Genomic DNA, 9,241 nt, shown 5'->3' with positions numbered 1-9,241 from the left:
CACTTCTTGAGAACTTCCTTTTCAGACAGAAAAAAACACAACTCCAAACCAGCAAATAATTAATACTTGTCTGACATGGCCATTTGCTTTCTTCTAGGGACTGTTTTGGGTTTTGTTTAACAATGCCTACAGATTTGAAACACCAAATCCCTTTGCAAAGCAGAATTTCTGGTTGCTTGAATGGTTTTGATTTCCTCTGTAAATCTGCCCGGACAGACATTTTTCTCTGCTGTTCTTTATTTTCTACCTTGATTTCTAACTTGTCTCCTAATTTGTTTTATATTTCTGTCCTTCCCTGGTGATGGCAACATCTCCTAATACAGCGTGGGCTGCCAATTCTATTTTTTTGGTTTTTACTTCTTTTCCCAGCTCATTAATGAAGAGGTGACAAAAGACGGGTCTAACAGTGATCTCTGCCGAACCCCAGCAGGCACATCTTCCCATCTTGACAAGTTGCTGTTTATCACTTTGCCTGGTTTATGGTTCTTTACCCTCTTTCTGAAGCACACATCATCTCTCATGTCCAAGATAATTTGAATGGAGAGTCAGAGTGAACTTTCAGGGGATGCTGGATCAAACATCTTTCTAAAGCTGAAATACAGTTTTGTACTTCAGTTGGACGAAAGGCTAGAGGGTGTTGACTAGGTAGAGGCTGAAAAATCAGTGTTCTTTTTATTTCAGGCCATCTTTGCTCTTGCACAACCTTCTGAGGACAGCTCAACATTGGGAAGCTTTTATGCAATGAGTCCCCATTGTGGTGGTCTTTGTAGCCCCTATAAGTGGCACTGGCTATGGTTCTGTGTCTTGATCAGGTGAGCCTGCTCCTCCATGGCCAAAAGCAACAGAGGCAGGCAGTACCTCAATGTCACAGTCACAGGGAATGGGCTGTCCAGGTGGAGTGGTAGGTGGGGACCCTCTATGTCCTGCAGACATGAGATACGATGTGGAGGAATTGATGGCCTTTGAGCAAGCGGAGTTAAAAGGTGATAACACGGTGTTTTCCACCCATCCCATCCTCATTTCTTGAGGGAACTGGTCTGTAACAGCCCCATTCATTGACAGGCCCCTTTGGGGTGTGGTTGCCTTGAGTGGGGTGAGGGCAAGACAATAAATTTTGTATGACAGTTTTAAAAAAGAAGCGTGCTTTAACTTCCCTCTCCTCCCTTGGCTGAGACAAGGCTTGGGCACTGGGAAGGAAGCCTTTGCCTGTTCCTCCTTAGACCCAGCAGGATGTCCCAGTGTGACCGTGCTCCAGAAACAGCCTCTGCTCATATGCTGGCAGGGCTGGGATTTACCTTATGCCATCTGATTATTTTTCCCTCATCCCTAATTGGTTCCGTTAATTTATTGTGGACAGGAGCTTGTTCTGCCAAGTGCTAATTGCAAAGGTTATTGTTTCTGCCCTTTTCAGAGCACAGCAGGAAAACTTTCAATTCCATCATATAAAAAACAAAGAAAAGAAAAAAAAAAGACAAAATTTTTTGGACTGGATATAAACCCATCATCCCATACAGTGTTTGTGCCACAGAGCATACACTGCTCTGTCACTGCCTTCCCATTACAGAAGGAAGCCTCCTGTCATTGGGATGAGGGCTTGGGTTCCTCATCTTTGTCTCTGCAGTAAAGCATCACTATGAATGAAACCTACCCTTGAGCACAGGTGTCCATCCTTCGAGTTGTTCAGCTTGGGATTTCGGTAGTAGGATGGGTGCATTTCAAAGTTTGGAAGCTGGTAAAGTGATGCTGTCACCTGTGTGAACATCCTTCCTTTCCCTGGGCATGTTTAGAAGCATTTTTCCAAGGGGAGAGCCTGGGCTGGCACAGGGTAGTGGCAGCTTGTTCCCAGCTGTGTTCTTTTATGGTGTCTGGCACTGTCTTCTCCACTCTGTAGGTGATGCACAAGTTATTCATGGGTTAGCTGAGCTGGCCGTATCTCATCCTTGCTCTGGTGAAGGGAGCTAGACACACTTTACTCTGGAAGGGTTTCCCCAGCTGAAGAAGTTGGGTATCTTGAGTGAAGTCTCTAAAGCCAGGCTTTTTCAAAGCGTGGAAGAGGAGGAACAATTACTTCGTGGCTGGCTTTTCTCTAGAACTGCTGTTTGCTAACAGATTCGTGGCTGGCTTTTCTCTAAAACTGCTGTTTGCTAACAGAGCTTCAGCATCTGCCTGGTTTAACTCAGATTTTATGATGGGCACTAGTCATTTAGCCCAAGTGCATGGCACTGCAGTTCTGCTCTATTTTGAAGGTGAAAAGCCTAGAACATTTCAGGGGGGGTTGCTCCCATGCTGTAAAGCTCACCTTGGTTCTCCATCCTGCTGGAAAACCTGGTGGAGCTCTTCCTCCTTTACTTGGCCATAGATATTAATCCCATTCACAAGAGCATGCTTTCCTCATGTTTTCCATGGTATCTCTCCCTTGGGGCTCTGTATTTTCCATTTCAGGTTTTGTTCCTGCTGCAGTGTTTATTCTGTCTTGTTTCCTGTTTATCAGAGATCATGGATGGAGTTTGTTTTTGTTCAGCAGCTCAGAAGCTTTTGGAAGTGACTGTTTATAAACAAGAGAGATGTTTGGAACCAAATTCAGATCCATAGTCAAACAGTTGACTCCAGTGGGATTTTATAGTGGTTACGAGTATGGTTTTGCACTGTTTCTTCTCTGCTGTGCCTTCTGTCCCAATACCCTCCTTGTTCAGTGTTTTTCATAATGCTCAAACTTTCCCCATCCTCTTCAACTCACTCCTGTCTCAATCCCAGCAGCTACCATCCTTCACTGGGCAGATATGAGCAGGGTACCAGGTTAATGACACATATCCTAATCTAGTTTAGTCTAATGAAACATATGATAAATGTATGGACAGTATTTAGTTACATCTACATAGGGAGTCTGGATTACATCTGTGGGTAGCACTTTCGTGGGAAAGAAGTACAGTTAAAAATCTAGATTTTGGTGAAGAAGTGTATATATCATATTTAAAGAGCTTTCTGGGCTTAAGATGCAAAGGAGAATTATATTTTATATTGTAACTTCAATAGCTAAGGAGCTATATCTCAAAGTGCTTTACAAAGCAGTGAGGTAGATAGTGGCAGTTCAGGCAATATGTAGGAAAATGTGCCAGCCATATGTGAAGCCATATCTCACATGCAGCCTTGGAAGTCATTTATTTTTATTGAAGAGTTGAATTTGCCAGGATGTCAAGACTGTCTTCTGCACTTTTGAAGAAGTGCCATGCTGTCCTTAATCTACAAAGGCTGGTGACAGGAGGGGAGCAAGCACTGCCTCACCAGGTATCTCCTGCATCTTTCTTCACTGTTCTGTGTGTTGGTGAATGCAGGCTGGGCTCAACTTCAGCACATAGCCTTTTATATCCATAATGAAGGTTCACTTTTTTCCTGTGTGTCAGTCTTCTTTCTTTCTGTGTTCATCTTCATGCTTTCCATCTGTCCTTCTGCCTAGCCATCCTTCAACACAAATTCACATATCTGTTTTCTTCCCAAATTTTGGCTGGCTTTCTCTGTCTTTGTGACGCATGCTTTTGTAAAGCCTCATGCTAATCTAACCAGCATGAAAGCTAGGCCACGTCCAGCTGCCTGTGAGAACCAAATGATGCAGCAATTTTATCATGATGGGCACCACACATGCATATTTTCCAGATGTCTCAGGACTTTTCCTGGGTTCTTAAGGTGTGCTGTGAATGTCATTTATAGGAGAAAGACAGCTCCATGTGGTGTATTAAATGTGTGTTGCTTCACATGCCTCAAATTGAGCAAAAATGATGGTAGTCAGAAAAAGATGATCACAAAGAAATCTTTCTTAGTTATTCAATTTGTGTAGTACCTTATTATAAGGGAAAAACAACTGTTATCTGCCTTGTAAAGGTTAATATAATAATAAGCAGATACTGACTCCTATTGAGATGAACATGATGATTTATTGACCTAAGAGATAAATATTCAGTGAAACGAAGCCAGGGTCAATACTTACTATGAGGAAAATAAATTCTTATATTTTCTGCAGTGGGGAGACCATAAAGACCAGTTGCCACTAAATGTCAGCTTTGGCGTTGGCTTTTGCTATTTGCAGTGAGACAGCTAAATATGGTAGGCTGCCAACAGGTACTTTGCCTTGTTTTCTTAGAGAAAATGACAATTTAGAAACTTTTCTTTTTGGATATTTGTCTTCTTCAAAATACTTTCTTAATTATTTAAAAGTGCTTTCCTAAAAAATAACCAAATAAGAAAAGCAACTTTGAAGGGTTACAGTAGTTTTGAATTGCTAGATGTGTTTCTTGTACAATTGTTATAATTTTATTGTTTTATTTTACTTTATTAGAGAAACACTGAGTTCCCAGTTTCTAAACCTGGCAACTTTAAACCAAATTGGAGAGAGCTTTTTTTTTTTCTGCGTACCTATTCATTTTGATTGCAAAACCATTTTTCATTTATTAAACGCTTCAACATAGAAATGTCAAGCAGCTCTTGTAGTTATCATGGATGTAGACAGGCTCTGAATGTTGGCACCTGCTGCAGTGAGTGGCATCCTGCTTTTGCTTTGTGATGGATCACATTGATGTTGAATGGATCATCACAGAGCAATAAGATTTTGGGAACAGGAAGATTCAGTGGATCTGTACATATGGATGACTTCGTGTCTGTCTGGGCTGTGATGGATAGCATTCTTCTACAGGAAGTGTTAGGTGTGTTTTCTAGTCTGCCACACAATGTGCTTGGGATCACGGCTGTTTTCTCACTGAATGCACCCAAAACATGATCCTGTGAGATGATGTCTGTCAGCTGCTCTCACCTGGGTGAGAAACGTAAACTCCTGTCTTGTAATACGTCAAGGGCTTGTTTTACTGGTGATGGAATGGTAGGAACTGTATATACAGTTGGTTTTGGGGTGGGGTGGTGGGGGGGAAGGAATTGCACTATGCATTATCCAACTTGAACAAAGTGACATGAACAAGGATATTATTTTAGAAAGTTTATCTCTTTTGTATCTATGGTGACAAGATCCTTATCAGAGTAAGACAGACTCACAGGCTGTCTGCTCCTTGTTATCTCAGTGTAGGATGACAGTATAAGTATCACGTCTAGAAATGTTATCTATCCTTTATTATTTCACTTGTGAGGGGCTAACAAGAATGTTATCAGGGTGTTTACAATCAAAACACGTGCAGCTCAAGTGATAAAAGGGTAAACAGACATCTGATCTCCAAGGATATGAAGACAATGCAGCCTTGAGGAGGAAGAGATGGATCTTATTATTGAAAATGGTTTGGCAGGCTGGGAATGGACAAACAAGCCTGGGCGACTGTTCAGGCCATAAGCTTGAGAGATGGGTTTTGGGGAGAGGCACACGCACATATAAGCAGAAAATGGAAAGGCGATCATATCAACAGCACTGTCAGCTAAAAGAAATATTTTCCAATAAATTTCTTTACATTTTTTTTTCTTTACTCTCTTCTCACTTGAAGGAGTGATACAGCAAGCTGTCAGGACCAGCAAGTGGAGCTGAGTTGCTTCAAGTCAGTCAGAATCTGAGAAAGCTTACCCAGGCTTGGAAGGTGGAGAACAGGCAGCTGCCAATGTTATTTATTAGGGAGTTCATTTAGATTGATTCCTTACCCTGCTTGTGTCAGTGCTCTGTTAATATAGGGAGTGCACAGACACAAGGTTAGTGGTGACCACAAACCTTATCTGAGATCTCCTTAGGGAAAGAGAGGCTAAATCCCTAAAGGACTTAGAAATCTGACCCTGAGATGCTTCTATTGTTGGTAATTGAGAGGAGTTCAAAGATGTCTTGGACATCAGATTCTCATTAATCTACAACTTGAGCAAACCAGGTGCAAAATGGTGTCAATTTCTGCTCACCTTACATGAGTATTCCTTATTTGTTAAAGATGAGGTTGTACAACACCCCATTCAAATCCAGGTCTTACCCCTGGAGGTGTTGGCTAGAGTCCACTGTCTGGTTTTCTCTTCTGTTTCAGAAATTATGGTAGGGGAGAGTTTCATGTCTTCACTCCACTCTTGATATCAAAGTTCTCTAAGCCAAGCTTTGTGGCTTCTATCCCACAAAACAATATGTTTGTGTTTTTTTTCCTATCATCTACCCTCATCTGCTTGTCCTACAACATGATGAGACACAGAAGCTTATGCCCTCAAACGGAGAGCCAGCAGCAGGATCTGTAGTGGTCTCTGGGCCAGGAAGGGATCCAAGCTGAAGGCACCATATCCAGTGCCAGGTTTCCCTCTCTCCCTTGGGAAGGAGACAGGGAGGGTGCAAGGTGTTTGCCTGGTATTCGGAGAGACAATGGAGGATACAAGTGGTGGGCTCCCAGTGAAAACCCCATTTCTGAGCACCTCAGATATTTGGGCTGTAGGGTTGGCTGAAAATGGAAAGTAGACAGCTTCTTCAGATAATGGAGAGGGAATGAACATGAACTTCTTGCACCCAGAATTATTCTGCATTAGCCTGTCTGCTTGACTCCATATTCATCTTGCTTTGGGTATCACATAAAACTAGCTGTTTCAATGTGTCTAAATGACTTTCACATCACTCTCTAATAGCTGTCAATTACCTGTAACTCTTTTTCACCTGTGGAAACTATAGCAACCCCTCTTTCTTGTTTATGAAAAATAATCTCTGGATGTGATACATGATAGCATTTTTTTTGTTTGAACCCCTAGCTTTGGAAGGCCAGTGGGGCCATTTTGTATGATAATATATGGCCCATCGCTCCTCTCCTGCCCTTCATCTCTCACACCTTTAATTGCACTTGTGTTTCTGAAGCATATGGAATTCATTATTCAGCAAACAATGTCCTTTACAATATCAGCCTTAATTAACTGCTCCCCTCTGTGTTTTCTAGCCCTTATCCTCTCCAAATCTGCACACAGAGACAAGCTGAAGGCCCCCCACATGCATCAGTGCCAGCCAGTGAGCCATGACCAGATAAGAAGAAATGGAATTCCTTATCTCTTTTTTTCTAAATACATACACATGCACACACAAACCTGGAAAAGGTCAAGGTTACTGGGAAGGGAGAAGGTCCTTCAAGACAACAAACCCCCTTCTCTTTTTGAGTATCCATAGCAACTGGATGGAGCATCATGGGATGTCAGGATGAGAGAGGTCTATTCTTTTCCTACAACACTCTTTCCACTTCATTAGACTCTTTATCAAGTATCTCTGCACTAGGCTGAGTATATGTTTTTCTGTTGAGGAGCAGCTCAGATGACTCAAAAGCACGCTGACCTTTTCAGTGGGACTTTGGAAGTTCCTTGTGGGAGTTGCATCCTCTTCCCTTGCCTTCCTCCCCCACAGCACACTTGTCTCCAGTTCGCATGACCTTCTAGTTGAAACCCTATGGCTGGTGAGGTATGAAGGTTTTCTTTAAAGAGAGAAAAGGAGCAGCGTAAAATAGAAGAGTATGAGAATGTCCTTCACTGGCACTGGAGGTGTCAAGACCTTAGCTGTCAGAGCTGTGCATCTGCAGGGAAGATTAATGACTCTGCTTAGAGGAAATCCAAATAAAAGAGAATAAATACCAAGTGATTGTGTGGGTGATGAGGGGAAGGGTAAGAAAGGAGCAAGGGAGTGTGACAGGGTAGAAGTTAGGTATTCCTGTCTTGGAAGTGTTTAAGTTTCCAATGGAAGAGCAAGTTACCATAGGAAAACTGTGTAGATTTAGTATTGTGGCCTTGAAATGGTGTGGCTGTGTGTATTAGTCTATGACTGTGCTTATAAAGCACTCTTAGTTGTACTAAGGCGCAAACGTTGTATTTTTATCTTAGCTTCCCTGAAAAAGCATCTGTCAGAGAGAACGCTTTTGTTTTAAGCTTCTCACCGCATAGCCTGCTTCATCCTCAAAGTGTCTTGAGTTCCTTTGCAAATGGGTGCACTGTTTTTTCTTTAGGAAACTTCAATGCCTGTGCTATGTCTGCAGTGGCACTGAATGAGGCTCAAAGGCCTTGATTCTGCAGTGGGTATGAAGCGATTTAAACCTTGCTATGGATGGTGGGATCGCGCTTACTTGCACCAGAGGTGAAGCTGGACCTTGGACCTGGCCTTCCTGAGAGAACCAGGGCATTGTTATTGCCTTTAGCTTTTAACATGATCCTCTGGATTTTCACCTCTCTGGGAGCCATTACATGACAGTTTGCAGCTTAATTTGAGCATCTTCACACCATGAGTACTCAGCTGAGCATCTTACCACAGCAGCTCATGGTGTGAAACTCTGTTTGAAACGGTGTGAATTGGGCAAGAGAAAGGCTTGTTAGTATGGGTAACTAATTAGGCCAAAGTCATTTAAATAACTGTTTCCAAAGAGCTTTGAGCCTGGACACCCTTACACTGTGTGCTCCTGAGCTACAAGATTTACATGGGTGTTTTTAGGGGGGAAAACTGTTAAAAAGGGCAGAAAAGCTCTGCACTTACAGTCAGTCAGGTTATGAATATCCCAATCCAGCTGCTTCAATCCTTATAGGAGTAATTTTGAAGTGGGAAATCCCATTAAATCATAATAGAGCTCTTAAGTAGTTCCCTCTGATGAATTTGTGGCACTCTGCAAGGTCCCATAATTCCCAATGTACAAATGAGGAAACCAAGGTCAAGTGGCTTAGCCAAGGTCATGTAGCAAATCGATAACCACTCCAGCCTGTGCAGGCAGCACCTCTCTCATTGACTTCATGCAGCTCTGGTTTCAGCGAGCATGCTGTCAGTGCTTGCCAAATGGGAACAATCGTCCCACCAATTCCCAATTCTGGTGATGGAAACCCAAGGCCTGAAAGGTTGAATCGTGTTGCTAACCAGGTACATCTTTGCGCAGGCATAGCCAGGATACAGGAGCAGTGATGGTCAAGAGACCCTTTTTTGTGGTTGTTTCAAAACAGCTCAAAAGAGAGAAGGAACTGACAGCTCATTATCGCTGGGGCCGTCAGGAGCAGGGCCTATCAGGGATGCTGGTACACGAAGGTGAGGGACTCTTCCCTGTGTTGTCCACCCTGAGGCTGTGAAGATCAACTGCCAGGGCAACAAAGTGCCCGGAGACAGTGACAGACGCTGCAGAGCCCAGTGAACTGGGTCTGGGGCTCACCAGATCCCCTGGGAATGAGTCTGTACTTGTGGGAGCGTTCTGAGAGACTGACCCTATAAAAAGGCACCGTCCTGCAGCCATGTAGTGCATCCCTGCACCCTGGACCCCAGCAGACTCATTGACCACAAGGATCCAAGGAGTAC

The sequence above is a fragment of the Neopsephotus bourkii genome, unplaced genomic scaffold (assembly GCF_033783945.1).
Source record: "Neopsephotus bourkii isolate Nb327-2 ecotype Australia unplaced genomic scaffold, CSIRO-AGI_Nbou_v1 NB_739, whole genome shotgun sequence".
Taxonomy (NCBI): domain Eukaryota; kingdom Metazoa; phylum Chordata; class Aves; order Psittaciformes; family Psittacidae; genus Neopsephotus; species Neopsephotus bourkii.
Note: the sequence above shows the minus strand (reverse complement) of the source record.